This window comes from Chiloscyllium punctatum, chromosome 46 (genome assembly GCF_047496795.1).
Source record: "Chiloscyllium punctatum isolate Juve2018m chromosome 46, sChiPun1.3, whole genome shotgun sequence".
In the NCBI taxonomy this organism is placed as follows: domain Eukaryota; kingdom Metazoa; phylum Chordata; class Chondrichthyes; order Orectolobiformes; family Hemiscylliidae; genus Chiloscyllium; species Chiloscyllium punctatum.
The window spans coordinates 33,775,762-33,791,014 of record NC_092784.1 but is presented as its reverse complement, the minus strand read 5'-3'; the positions used below and the strand labels follow the sequence as shown (position 1 = coordinate 33,791,014).

At 53.0% G+C, this 15,253-nt stretch overlaps 1 protein-coding gene across 1 annotated transcript in view; it reads left to right on the top strand.

The window, feature by feature from the left end:
- The first annotated feature begins 11,016 nt into the window (after positions 1-11,016).
- Positions 11,017-15,253, top strand: part of LOC140467899 (volume-regulated anion channel subunit LRRC8C-like) — a 217,995-nt gene continuing 213,758 nt past the window's right edge. Inside the window, exon 1 of the mRNA XM_072563973.1 lies at positions 11,017-11,185. The gene's annotated coding sequence lies outside the window, so the exon portion shown is untranslated. The remainder of the gene's footprint in view (positions 11,186-15,253) is intronic.

Genomic DNA, 15,253 nt, shown 5'->3' with positions numbered 1-15,253 from the left:
CACAGTGAGCTGACACTGACCGTCACAGTGAGCTGTCTCTGACCGTCACAGGGAGCTGACACTGACCGTCACACTGAGCTGACACTGACCGTCACAGTGAGCTGACACTGACCATCACAGTGAGCTGATACTGACCATCACAGTGAGCTGTCACTGACCATCACAGTGAGCTGACACTGACCGTCACAGTGAGCTGACACTGACCATCACAGTGAGCTGTCACTGACCATCACAGTGAGCTGACTCTGACCATCACAGTGAGCTGATACTGACCATCACAGTGAGCTGACACTGACCATCACAGTGAGCTGATACTGACCATCACAGTGAGCTGATACTGACCGTCACAGTGAGCTGATACTGACCATCACAGTGAGCTGACACTGACCATCACAGTGAGCTGATACTGACCGTCACAGTGAGCTGATACGCACCATCACAGTGAGCTGTCACTGACCATCACAGTGAGCTGACACTGACCGTCACAGTGAGCTGACACTGACCGTCACAGCGAGCTGATACTGACCGTCACAGTGAGCTGATACTGACCATCACAGTGAGCTGATACGCACCATCACAGTGAGCTGTCACTGACCATCACAGTGAGCTGACACTGACCATCACAGTGAGCTGATACTGACCATCACAGTGAGCTGTCACTGACCATCACAGTGAGCTGACACTGACCATCACAGTGAGCTGACACTGACCGTCACAGTGAGCTGATACTGACCGTCACAGTGAGCTGTCACTGACCATCACAGTGAGCTGATACTGACCGTCACAGTGAGCTGACACTGACCATCACAGTGAGCTGACACTGACCATCACAGTGAGCTGATACTGACCATCACAGTGAGCTGATAGTGACCATCACAGTGAGCTGTCACTGACCATCACAGTGAGCTGACACTGACCATCACAGTGAGCTGACACTGACCGTCACAGTGAGCTGATACTCACCATCACAGTGAGCTGTCACTGACCATCACAGTGAGCTGACACTGACCGTCACAGCGAGCTGATACTGACCGTCACAGTGAGCTGATACTGACCATCACAGTGAGCTGATACGCACCATCACAGTGAGCTGTCACTGACCATCACAGTGAGCTGATACTGACCATCACAGTGAGCTGATACGCACCATCACAGTGAGCTGTCACTGACCATCACAGTGAGCTGACACTGACCATCACAGTGAGCTGACACTGACCGTCACAGTGAGCTGATACTCACCATCACAGTGAGCTGTCACTGACCATCACAGTGAGCTGACACTGACCATCACAGTGAGCTGATACTGACCATCACAGTGAGCTGACACTGACCATCACAGTGAGCTGATACTGACCATCACAGTGAGCTGATAGTGACCATCACAGTGAGCTGTCACTGACCATCACAGTGAGCTGACACTGACCATCACAGTGAGCTGACACTGACCATCACAGTGAGCTGTCACTGACCGTCACAGTGAGCTGACACTGACCGTCACAGTGAGCTGACACTGACCATCACAGTGAGCTGATACTGACCGTCACAGTGAGCTGTCACTGACCGTCACAGTGAGCTGTCACTGACCGTCACAGTGAGCTGACACTGACCATCACAGTGAGCTGTCACTGACCATCACAGTGAGCTGACACTGACCATCACAGTGAGCTGTCACTGACCATCACAGTGAGCTGTCACTGACCATCACAGTGAGCTGATACTGACCGTCACAGTGAGCTGATACTGACCGTCACAGTGAGCTGACACTGACCGTCACACTGAGCTGATACTGACCGTCACAGTGAGCTGACACTGACCATCACAGTGAGCTGATACTGACCATCAAAGTGAGCTAGCACTGACCATCACAGTGAGCTGATACTGACCATCACAGTGAGCTGACACTGACCGTCACAGTGAGCTGACACTGACCATCACAGTGAGCTGATACTGACCGTCACAGTGAGCTGACACTGACCATCACAGTGAGCTGACACTGACCATCACAGTGAGCTGACACTGACCGTCACAGTGAGCTGACACTGACCATCACAGTGAGCTGATACTGACCGTCACAGTGAGCTGACACTGACCATCACAGTGAGCTGACACTGACCGTCACAGTGAGCTGATACTGACCGTCACAGTGAGCTGATACTGACCGTCACAGTGAGCTGACACTGACCGTCACAGTGAGCTGACACTGACCATCACAGTGAGCTGACACTGACCGTCACAGTCAGCTGATACTGACCATCACAGTGAGCTGATACTGACCGTCACAGTGAGCTGACAATGACCATCGCAGTGAGCTGATACTGACCATCACAGTGAGCTGATACTGACCATCACAGTGAGCTGAAACTGACCATCACAGTGAGCTGATACTGACCGTCACAGTGAGCTGACACTGACCATCACAGTGAGCTGACACTGACCGTCACAGTGAGCTGACACTGACCGTCACAGTGAGCTGATACTGACCGTCACAGTGAGCTGATACTGACCATCACAGTGAGCTGACACTGACCGTCACAGTGAGCTGACACTGACCTTCACAGTGAGCTGATACTGACCATCACAGTGAGCTGATACTGACCATCACAGTGAGCTGTCACTGACCATCGCAGTGAGCTGATACTGACCGTCACAGTGAGCTGTCACTGACCATCGCAGTGAGCTGATACTGACCGTCACAGTGAGCTGTCACTGACCATCACAGTGAGCTGACACTGACCGTCACAGTGAGCTGACACTGACCTTCACAGTGAGCTGACACTGACCATCACAGTGAGCTGATACTGACCATCACAGTGAGCTGATACTGACCGTCACAGTGAGCTGACACTGACCATCACAGTGAGCTGATACTGACCATCACAGTGAGCTGATACTGACCATCACAGTGAGCTGTCACTGACCATCACAGTGAGCTGATACTGACCATCACATTGAGCTTACACTGACCATCACCGTGAGCTGATACTGACCGTCAGAGTGAGCTGACACTGACCGTCGCAGTGAGCTGACACTGATCGTCACAGTGAGCTGACACTGACCATCACAGTGAGCTGATACTGACCATCACAGTGAGCTGACACTGACCATCACAGTGAGCTGTCACTGACCGTCACAGTGAGCTGATACTGACCATCACAGTGAGCTGTCACTGACCATCACAGTGAGCTGTCACTGACCGTTGCAGTGAGCTGACACTGATCGTCACAGTGAGCTGATACTGACCGTCACAGTGAGCTGACACTGACCATCACAGTGAGCTGATACTGACCATCACAGTGAGCTGACACTGACCATCACAGTGAGCTGATACTGACCGTCACAGTGAGCTGACACTGACCGTCACAGTGCGCTGATACTGACCGTCACAGTGAGCTGACACTGACCATCACAGTGAGCTGTCACTGACCGTCACAGTGAGCTGATACTGACCATCACAGTGAGCTGTCACTGACCGACAGAGTGAGCTGATACTGACCATCACAGTGAGCTGATACTGACCGTCACAGTGAGCTGTCACTGACCGTCACAGTGAGCTGATACTGACCATCACAGTGTTCTGACACTGACCATCACAATGAGCTGATACTGACCATCACAGTGAGCTGATACTGACCATCACAGTGAGCTGACACTGACCATCACAGTGAGCTGATACTGACCGTCACAGTGAGCTGTCACTGACCATCACAGTGAGCTGATACTGACCGTCACAGTGAGCTGACACTGACCATCACAGTGAACTGTCACTGACCATCACAGTGAGCTGATACGTACCATCACAGTGATTTAATACTGACCATCACAGTGAGCTGTCACTGACCGTCACAGTGAGCTGATACTGACCATCACAGTGAGCTGACACTGACCATCGCAGTGAGCTGATACTGACCATCACAGTGAGCTGATACTGACCATCACAGTGAGCTGACACTGACCATCACAGTGAGCTGATACTGACCATCACAGTGAGCTGTCACTGACCATCACAGTGAGCTGATACTGACCGTCACAGTGAGCTGACACTGACCATCACAGTGAGCTGTCACTGACCATCACAGTGAGCTGATACTGACCGTCACAGTGAGCTGATACTGACCGTCACAGTGAGCTGACACTGACCGTCACAGTGAGCTGACACTGACCGTCACAGTGAGCTGATACTGACCATCACAGTGAGCTGACACTGACCATCACAGTGAGCTGATACTGACCGTCACAGTGAGCTGTCACTGACAAACACAGTGAGCTGATACTGACCATCACAGTGAGCTGATACTGACCATCACAGTGAGCTGTCACTGACCATCACAGTGAGCTGACACTGACCATCACAGTGAGCTGATACTGACCATCGCAGTGAGCTGATACTGACCATCGCAGTGAGCTGATACTGACCGTCACAGTGAGCTGACACTGACCGTCACAGTGAGCTGACACTTACCGTCAGAGTGAGCTGACACTGACCGTCACAGTGACTTGACACTGACCATCACAGTGAGCTGATACTGACCGTCACAATGAGCTGATACTGACCATCAAAGTGAGCTAGCACTGACCATCACAGTGAGCTGATACTGACCATCACAGTGAGCTGTCACTGACCATCACAGTGAGCTGACACTGACCGTCACAGTGAGCTGACACTGACCATCACAGTGAGCTGATACTGACCGTCACAGAGAGCTGATACTGACCATCACAGTGAGCTGACACTGACCGTCACAGTGAGCTGACACTGACCGTCACACTGAGCTGATACTGACCGTCACAGTGAGCTGACACTGACCATCACAGTGAGCTGATACTGACCGTCACAATGAGCTGATACTGACCATCAAAGTGAGCTAGCACTGACCATCACAGTGAGCTGATACTGACCATCACAGTGAGCTGACACTGACCGTCACAGTGAGCTGACACTGACCATCACAGTGAGCTGATACTGACCGTCACAGTGAGCTGACACTGACCATCACAGTGAGCTGACACTGACCATCACAGTGAGCTGATACTGACCATCACAGTGAGCTGACACTGACCGTCACAGTGAGCTGACACTGACCGTCACAGTGAGCTGATACTGACCGTCACAGTGAGCTGACACTGACCATCACAGTGAGCTGATACTGACCATCACAGTGAGCTGATACTGACCGTCACAGTGAGCTGACACTGACCGTCACAGGGAGCTGACACTGACCATCACAGTGAGCTGACACTGACCGTCACAGTGAGCTGATACTGACCATCACAGTGAGCTGATACTGACCGTCACAGTGAGCTGGCACTGACCATCGCAGTGAGCTGATACTGACCATCACAGTGAACTGATACTGACCGTCACAGTGAGCTGTCACTGACCATCACAGTGAGCTGACACTGACCGTCACAGTGAGCTGACACTGACCTTCACAGTGAGCTGACACTGACCATCACAGTGAGCTGATACTGACCATCACAGTGAGCTGATACTGAACGTCACAGTGAGCTGACACTGACCGTCACAGTGAGCTGATACTGACCATCACAGTGAGCTGATTCTCACCGTCACAGTGAGCTGACACTGACCATCACAGTGAGCTGATACTGACCATCACAGTGAGCTGATACTGACCATCACAGTGAGCTGTCACTGACCATCACAGTGAGCTTACACTGACCATCACCGTGAGCTGATACTGACCATCACATTGAGCTTACACTGACCATCACCGTGAGCTGATACTGACCGTCAGAGTGAGCTGACACTGACCGTAGCAGTGAGCTGATACTGACCGTCACAGTGAGCTGACACTGACCATCACAGTGAGCTGACACTGACCATCACAGTGAGCTGACACTGACCGTCACAGTGAGCTGACACTGACCATCACAGTGAGCTGATACTGACCATCACAGTGAGCTGACACTGACCATCACAGTGAGCTGATACTGACCGTCACAGTGAGCGGACACTGACCATCACAGTGAGCTGTCACTGACCGTCACAGTGAGCTGATACTGACCATCACAGTGAGCTGTCACTGACCATCACAGTGAGCTGTCACTGACCATCACAGTGAGCTGATACTGACCGTCACAGTGAGCTGTCACTGACCATCACAGTGAGCTGATACTGACCGTCACAGTGAGCTGACACTGACCGTCACAGTGAGCTGACACTGACCATCACAGTGAGCTGATACTGACCGTCACAGTGAGCTGACACTGACCATCACAGTGAGCTGATACTGACCATCACAGTGAGCTGATACTGACCATCACAGTGAGCTGTCACTGACCATCACAGTGAGCTGATACTGACCATCACATTGAGCTTACACTGACCATCACCGTGAGCTGATACTGACCGTCAGAGTGAGCTGACACTGACCGTCGCAGTGAGCTGACACTGACCGTCACAGTGAGCTGATACTGACCGTCACAGTGAGCTGACACTGACCATCACAGTGAGCTGTCACTGACCGTCACAGTGAGCTGATACTGACCATCACAGTGAGCTGTCACTGACCATCACAGTGAGCTGATACTGACCGTGACAGTGAGCTGATACTGACCATCACAGTGAGCTGTCACTGACCGTCACAGTGAGCTGATACTGACCATCACAGTGAGCTGTCACTGACCATCACAGTGAGCTGATACTGACCGTGACAGTGAGCTGATACTGACCGTCACAGTGAGCTGACACTGACCGTCACAGTGAGCTGATACTGACCGTCACAGTGAGCTGACACTGACCGTCACAGTGAGCTGATACTGACCATCACAGTGAGCTGACACTGACCATCACAGTGAGCTGATACTGACCGTCACAGTGAGCTGTCACTGACCATCACAGTGAGCTGATACTGACCATCACAGTGAGCTGATACTGACCATCACAGTGAGCTGTCACTGACCATCACAGTGAGCTGACACTGACCATCACAGTGAGCTGACACTGACCGTCACAGTGAGATGATACTGACCATCACAGTGAGCTGATACTGACCATCGCAGTGAGCTGATACTGACCATCACAGTGAGCTGATACTGACCGTCACAGTGAGCTGACACTGACCGTCACAGTGAGCTGACACTGACCGTCAGAGTGAGCTCACACTGACCGTCACAGTGAGCTGATACTGACCATCACAGTGAGCTGATACTGACCATCACAGTGAGCTGACACTGACCGTCACAGTGAGCTGATACTGACCATCACAGTGAGCTGATACTGACCGTCACAGTGAGCTGACACTGACCGTCACAGTGAGCTGACACTGACCGTCACAGTGAGCTGACACTGACCGTCAGAGTGAGCTGACACTGACCGTCACAGTGAGCTGATACTGACCATCACAGAGAGCTGATACTGACCATCACAGTGAGCTGATACTGACCATCACAGTGAGCTGACACTGACCGTCACAGTGAGCTGACACTGACCGTCACAGTGAGCTGATACTGACCATCACAGTGAGCTGATACTGACCGTCACAGTGAGCTGACACTGACCATCGCAGTGAGCTGATACTGACCATCACAGTGAGCTGATACTGACCGTCACAGTGAGCTGATACTGACCATCAGAGTGAGCTGACACTGACCGTCAGAGTAGACTGATACTGACCATCACAGTGAGCTGATACTGACCGTCACAGTGAGCTGACACTGACCATCACAGTGAGATGATACTGACCATCACAGTGAGCTGATACTGACCATCACAGTGAGCTGACACTGACCGTCACAGTGAGCTGACACTGACCATCACAGTGAGCTGTCACTGACCATCACAGTGAGCTGATACTGACCATCACAGTGAGCTGACACTGACCGTCACAGTGAGCTGACACTGACCATCACAGTGAGCTGACACTGACCGTCACAGTGAGCTGACACTGACCATCACAGTGAGCTGTCACTGACCGTTACAGTGAGCGGATACTGACCATCACAGTGAGCTGACACTGACCGTCACAGTGAGCTGATACTGACCATCACAGTGAGCTGATACTGACCATCACAGTGAGCTGACACTGACCATCACAGTGAGCTGATACTGACCATCACAGTGAGCTGATACTGTCCATCACAGTGAGCTGATACTGACCGTCACAGTGAGCTGATACTGACCATCACAGTGAGCTGACACTGACCGTCACAGTGAGCTGATACTGACCGTCACAGTGAGCTGATACTGACCATCACAGTGAGCTGACACTGACCATCACAGTGAGCTGATACTGACCGTCACAGTGAGCTGATACTGACCATCACAGTGAGCTGATACTGACCGTCACAGTGACCTGATACTGACCATCACAGTGAGCGGATACTGACCGTCACAGTGAGCTGATACTGACCATCACAGTGAGCTGATACTGACCATCACAGTGAGCTGACACTGACCATCACAGTGAGCTGATACTGACCATCACAGTGAGCTGATACTGACCGACACAGTGAGCTGATACTGACCATCACTGTGAGCTGACACTGACCGTCACAGTGATCTGATACTGACCATCACAGTGAGCTGACACTGACCATCACAGTGAGCTGATACTGACCGTCACAGTGAGCTGATACTGACCGTCACAGTGAGCTGACACTGACCGTCACAGTGAGCTGATACTGACCATCACAGTGAGCTGACACTGACCGTCACAGTGAGCTGATACTGATCATTACAGTGAGCTGACACTGACCATCACAGTGAGCTGATACTGACCATCACAGTGAGCTGATACTGATCATCACAGTGAGCTGATACTGACCATCACAGTGAGCTGATACTGACCATCACAGTGACCTGACACTGACCATCACAGTGAGCTGATACTGACCATCACAGTGAGTTGATACTGACCATCACAGTGAGCTGACACTGACCATCACAGTGAGCTGATACTGACCATCACAATGAGCTGATACTGACCGTCACAGTGAGCTGATACTGACCATCACAGTGAGCTGATACTGACCGTCACAGTGAGCTGATACTGACCATCACAGTGACCTGACACTGACCATCACAGTGAGCTGATACTGACCATCACAGTGAGCTGACACTGACCATCACAGTGAGCTGATACTGACCATCACAGTGAGCTGTCACTGACCATCACAGTGAGCTGATACTGACCGTCAGAGTGAGCTGACACTGACCGTCACAGTGAGCTGATACTGACCGTCACAGTGAGCTGACACTGACCGTCAGAGTGAGCTGACACTTACCGTCACAGTGAGCTGATACTGACCATCACAGTGAGCTGATACTGACCGTCACAGTGAGCTGACACTGACCGTCACATTGAGCTGTCACTGACCATCACAGTGAGCTGACACTGACCATCACAGTGAGCTGATACTGACCGTCACATTGAGCTGTCACTGACCATCACAGTGAGCTGACACTGACCAGCACAGTGAGCTGATACTGACCATCACAGTGAGCTGACACTGACCGTCACAGTGAGCTGACACTGACCGTCACATTGAGCTGTCACTGACCATCACAGTGAGCTGACACTGACCGTCACATTGAGCTGTCACTGACCGTCACAGTGAGCTGATACTGACCATCACAGTGAGCTGACACTGACCGTCACATTGAGCTGACACTGACCATCACAGTGAGCTGACACTGACCGTCACATTGAGCTGTCTCTGACCATCACAGTGAGCTGACACTGACCGTCACAGTGAGCTGACACTGACCGTCACAGTGAGCTGATACTGACCCTCACAGTGAGCTGGCACTGACCATCACTGTGAGCTGACACTGACCGTCACAGTGAGCTGATACTGACCGTCACAGTGAGCTGATACTGACCATCACAGTGAGCTGATACTGACCGTCACAGTGAGCTGGCACTGACCATCACTGTGAGCTGACACTGACCGTCACAGTGAGCTGATACTGACCATCACAGTGAGCTGATACTGACCATCACAGTGAGCTGATACTGACCGTCACAGTGAGCTGACACTGACCATCACAGTGAGCTGACACTGACCGTCCCATTGAGCTGATACTGACCATCACAGTGAGCTGATACTGACCGTCACAGTGAGCTGACACTGACCATCACAGTGAGCTGATACTGACCGTCACAGTGAGTTGATACTGACCATCACAGTGAGCTGATACTGACCATCACAGTGAGCTGATACTGACCGTCACATTGAGCTGACACTGACCATCACAGTGAGCTGACACTGACCGTCACAGTGAGCTGATACTGACCATCACAGTGAGCTGACACTGACCGTCCCAGTGAGCTTCCCCGGATGATGATTCCTAAACAGACCATAATGATGTTCGATCAGTGACCATCCCCACATTCAGATGTTTCCTGTTTCTGTGCTGAGACAATCCCTCTCAATGTGTTCACTCCAGCCCGCCCACTGTCGATATTCCCTTGCTGCTGATGGCTGGGCTTTATCCTGATGTCAGAATCACCTCGCGTATCCTAACTTACCCTTCCCATAGCGTGCTCCCTGAGGTTTACCAACCACCCCATCTCAGTAACCCGAACCAGTGGATTCTGTGAGTCCATGTGGACAATATCCATGACAACTCCCCTATCCAGTCGTCCCTGAACTCCTCACAAAGTTGATGCCAATTAAATTTGGCCTCATCTTCCCACTTCATCATTTGGTCCTGAATCATTGACTCCAGGACCTTTCCTCCTTTATTATGGTGTGGGAGCTGAAACCCTCTGCACACTCAACAAACGAAATTTGATCAGCTTTGGTGGCCGTGCCTGTAGGATTGAAAGTTTCTGGGACACTGACAGTGTATCCCCTCCTCTCCTCAGAGTGCTACACCTCTGTTGTGCTGATCTGGGAGGGCACTGGGGACTTGGTTTAACATTGGGAGTCGTGTCCAGCTCAGACAATCCCTCCTTCGTCATGGTGATTGACTGGTGGGTGGTATTTTCTCCAACTAGGCCCCCACACTCTCTCCTGGCTGTTCCTGGGACAGACGAAACCTCTCTCCCACAGTCCAGCAACAGCTGGCTATTTCAGGAGCAGTTTGACAGAGTGTGGTGAGGAATTGCAGCTGTACGCTCTCTGAGTTATACACTGACTCTGGAGCTTCCTGCATCGTTTATTGACTGACTCCTTCTTACACACAAGTGGAGGTCACTTCCAGAATGTGTGCTCCCTGACGGTAGGCAGGAGTTTGTCTCTCTCACTAAAATGCTGCTGCTGGCTTTGATAAGAGTTCATGTCAGTTCTGTTTCACTTTCTCTCTCGGCCCCTCTTTTCTCTCTTATTCCCCCTCCCTTTCTCTGTCTCTCCTTTTCTTTCCCTTTCACCTTCCTTTAATTTTCTCTATCTTTCTCTCTTATTCTTTCCTTCTCCCCCTCTTTCTTTCTGACTTCTGCTAATTCCTTCCTTCTCTCTGTCTCTCTCTCTGTCTCTCACATACCTTATTTTCTTTCTTTTTCTTTCTCTTGCTCTCTGTTGACCTTTTTCTCTCTCACTCTACACTTTACCTGTCTTCTCCCTCTCTTTCCCTCACTGTTTCCTTCCCTCATTCCTCCCTTTCTTTCTCCGTTCTCACTCCGTCCTTTTCTCTCAAACCTTCTCCTCTCTTTCTGTTCTCCTCTCGATCTTCCCCATTCTCCATTTCACCTTTCTCTCTCTTTTTCTCTTGCTTTTCACTTCCATCTTTTCATTGCTCTTTGTCTCATTACTCCCTTTCTGTTTCTCTCTTTTCCCACCTCTCTTTCTCTCCTTTGCTCCACTTGCTCTGATTCCTGAGCAGCCCGGGACCTGGCTTTGAGTCGGCTTCCCCAAGCGATCCTCTCGCCTCCTGCTGGGAATATTGTCAGTTATCTGGGACAAAGTGGGTTTGGGGATGGGAAATGGGATGGAGTTTGGGATGGGGTTGGGGATGAGAATGGGAATGAGGATGGAAATTGGGATGGGAATGGACGTGGGGATGTAGTCTGGAATGGGGATTGGGGATGGGGATTGGGATGGAGTTTGGGATAGGAATGGGGTTGGGGATAGGATGGGAATGGGAATGAGTTTGGAGTTGGAGTTTGGGATGAGGATTGGGGATGGGAATGGGGATGGGTTTGGGGATGGAGTTTGCGATGGGCATGGGGATGAGCATAGGGATAGGTTTGGGGATGGAGTTTGGGATAAGGATTGGGGATGGGAATGGAGTTTGGGGATGGCATTTGGGATGGGCATGGGGATGATGATGGGGGATGAGAATGGTGATGGGATGGGGATGGGAATAGGGATGGGTTTGGGGATGGAGTTTGTGTTGGGCATGTGATGGGGATGGGGATGGGGATGGCGTTTGGGGATGGGGATGGGGATGTGAATGAGGATGGGCATGGGGATGGAGATGGGGATGGTGTTTGGGATGGGAATGGGGATGATGGTGGGGGATGATGATGGGGATGGATATTGGAATGTGGATGTGAATGGGGGTGGGTTTGGGGAAGGTGTTTGGGATGGGCATAGGGATGGGGATGGAGGTGGAGATTGGGATGGGCATGGGGATGGGGATGGGGATGGGGATGGAGAGGGGGATGGGTTTGGGGATGGGGATGGGGATGGGGATGGGATGGGGATGGGGATGGGGATGGGGATGGGGATGGGGATGGGGATGGGATGGGATGGGGATGGGGATGGGGATGGGGATGGGATGGGGATGGGGATGGGGATGGGATGGGGATGGGGATGGGGATGGGGATGGGATGGGGATGGGTTTGGGGATTGGGATGGGGATTGGGATGGGTTTGGGGATGGGATGGGGATGGGGATGGGGATGGGGATGGGGATGGGATGGGGATGGGGATGGAGTTTGGGATGTGGATGGGGATGGGGATGGGGATGGGGATGGGGATGGGGATGGAGATGGGGATGGGGATGGGGATGGGGATGGGGATGGGGATGGGGATGGGGATGGGGATGGGGATGGGGATGGGGATGGGGATGGGGATGGGGATGGAGATGGAGAGGGGGATGGGCATGGGGATGGAGATGGGGATGGGGATGGGGATGGGGATGGGGATGGGGATGGGGATGGGGATGGGGATGGGGATGGGGATGGGGATGGAGATGGAGATGGAGAGGGGGATGGGCATGGGGATGGAGATGGGGATGGGGATGGGGATGGGGATGGGAATGGGGATGGAGATGGGGATGGGGATGGAGATGGGGATGGGGATGAGGATGGAGTTTGGGGATGGAGATGGGGATGGGGATGGAGATGGGGATGGAGATGGGGATGGGGATGGGGATGGGGATGGGGATGGGGATGGAGTTTGGGGATGGAGATGGGGATGGGGATGGAGATGGGGATGGAGATGGGGATGGGGATGGGGATGGGGATGGGGATGGGCTTGGGGATGGGAATGAGGATGGAGTTTGGGGATGGAGATGGGGATGGGGATGGAGATGGGGATGGGGATGGAGTTTGGGATGGGCATGTGCATGGGGATGGGGATGAGGATGGAGTTTGGGGATGGAGATAGGGATGGGGATGGGGATGGGGATGGGGATGGGGATGGGCATGGGGATGGGTTTGGGGATGGAGATGGGGATGGGGATGGGGATGGGGATGGGGATGGGCTTGGGGATGGGGATGGGATGGGGATGGGGATGGGATGGGTTTGGGGATGGAGTTTGGGATGGGTTTGGGGATGGAGATTGGAATGGGTTTGGGGATGGAGTTTGGGATGGGGATGGGGATAGGGATGGGAATGGGGATGGGGATGGGGATGGGGATGGGGATGGAGATGGGGATGGGGATGGGGATGGGGATGGGGATGGGGATGGGGATGGAGATGGGGATGGGGATGAGGATGGAGTTTGGGGATGGGGATGGGGATGGGAATGAGGATGGAGTTTGGGGATGGAGATGGGGATGGGGATGGGGATGGGGATGGGCATGGGGATGGGGATGAGGATGGAGTTTGGGGATGGAGATGGGGATGGGGATGGGGATGGGGATGGGGATGGGCTTGGGGATGGGGATGGGATGGGGATGGGGATGGGATGGGTTTGGGGATGGAGTTTGGGATGGGTTTGGGGATGGAGATTGGAATGGGTTTGGGGATGGAGTTTGGGATGGGGATGGGGATAGGGATGGGGATGGGGATGGGGATGGGGATGGGGATGGGGATGGGGATGGGATGGGGATGGGGATGGGGATGGGGATGGGCTTGGGGATGTGGATGGGATGGGGATGGGGATGGGATGGGTTTGGGGATGGAGTTTGGGATGGGTTTGGGGATGGAGATTGGAATGGGTTTGGGGATGGAGTTTGGGATGGGGATGGGGATAGGGATGGGGATGGGGTGGGGATGGAGTTTGGGATTGGCATGAGGAAGGAGATTGGGATGGGTTTGGGGATGGAGATGGGGATGGGGATGGGTTTGGAGGTGGAGATTGGGGTGGGCATGGGGATGAAGATGGGGATGGGGATGGGGATGGAGATTGGGATGGGGATGGGTTTGGGGATAGAGATGGGGATGGGGATGGGATGGAGATTGGGATGGGCATGGGGATGGGGATGGGGATGGGGATGGAGATTGGGATGGGGATGGGATGGAGATTGGGATGGGCATGGGGATGGGGATGGAGATGGGGATGGAGATTGGGATGGGCATGGGGATGGGGATGGGGATGGGGATGGGATGGAGATTGGGATGGGCATGGGGATGGGGATGGGGATGGAGATTGGGATGGGGATGGGTTTGGGGATTGGGATGGGGATGGGGATGGGGATGGGGATGGAGATGGGGATGGGATGGGGATGGGGATGGGGATGGGGATGGGATGGGGATGGAGTTTGGGATTGGCATGAGGAAGGAGATTGGGATGGGTTTGGGGATGGAGATGGGGATGGGGATGGGTTTGGAGGTGGAGATTAGGGTGGGCATGGGGATGAAGATGGGGATGGGGATGGGGATGGAGATTGGGATGGGGATGGGTTTGGGGATAGAGATGGGGATGGGGATGGGATGGAGATTTGGATGGGCATGGGGATGGGGATTGGGATGGGGATGGAGATTGGGATGGGGATGGGATGGAGATTGGGATGGGCATGGGGATGGGGATGGAGATGGGGATGGAGATTGGGATGGGCATGGGGATGGGGATGGGGATGGGATGGGATGGAGATTGGGATGGGCATGGGGATGGGGATGGGGATGGGGATGGAGATTGGGATGGGGATGGGTTTGGGGATTGGGATGGGGATGGGGATGGA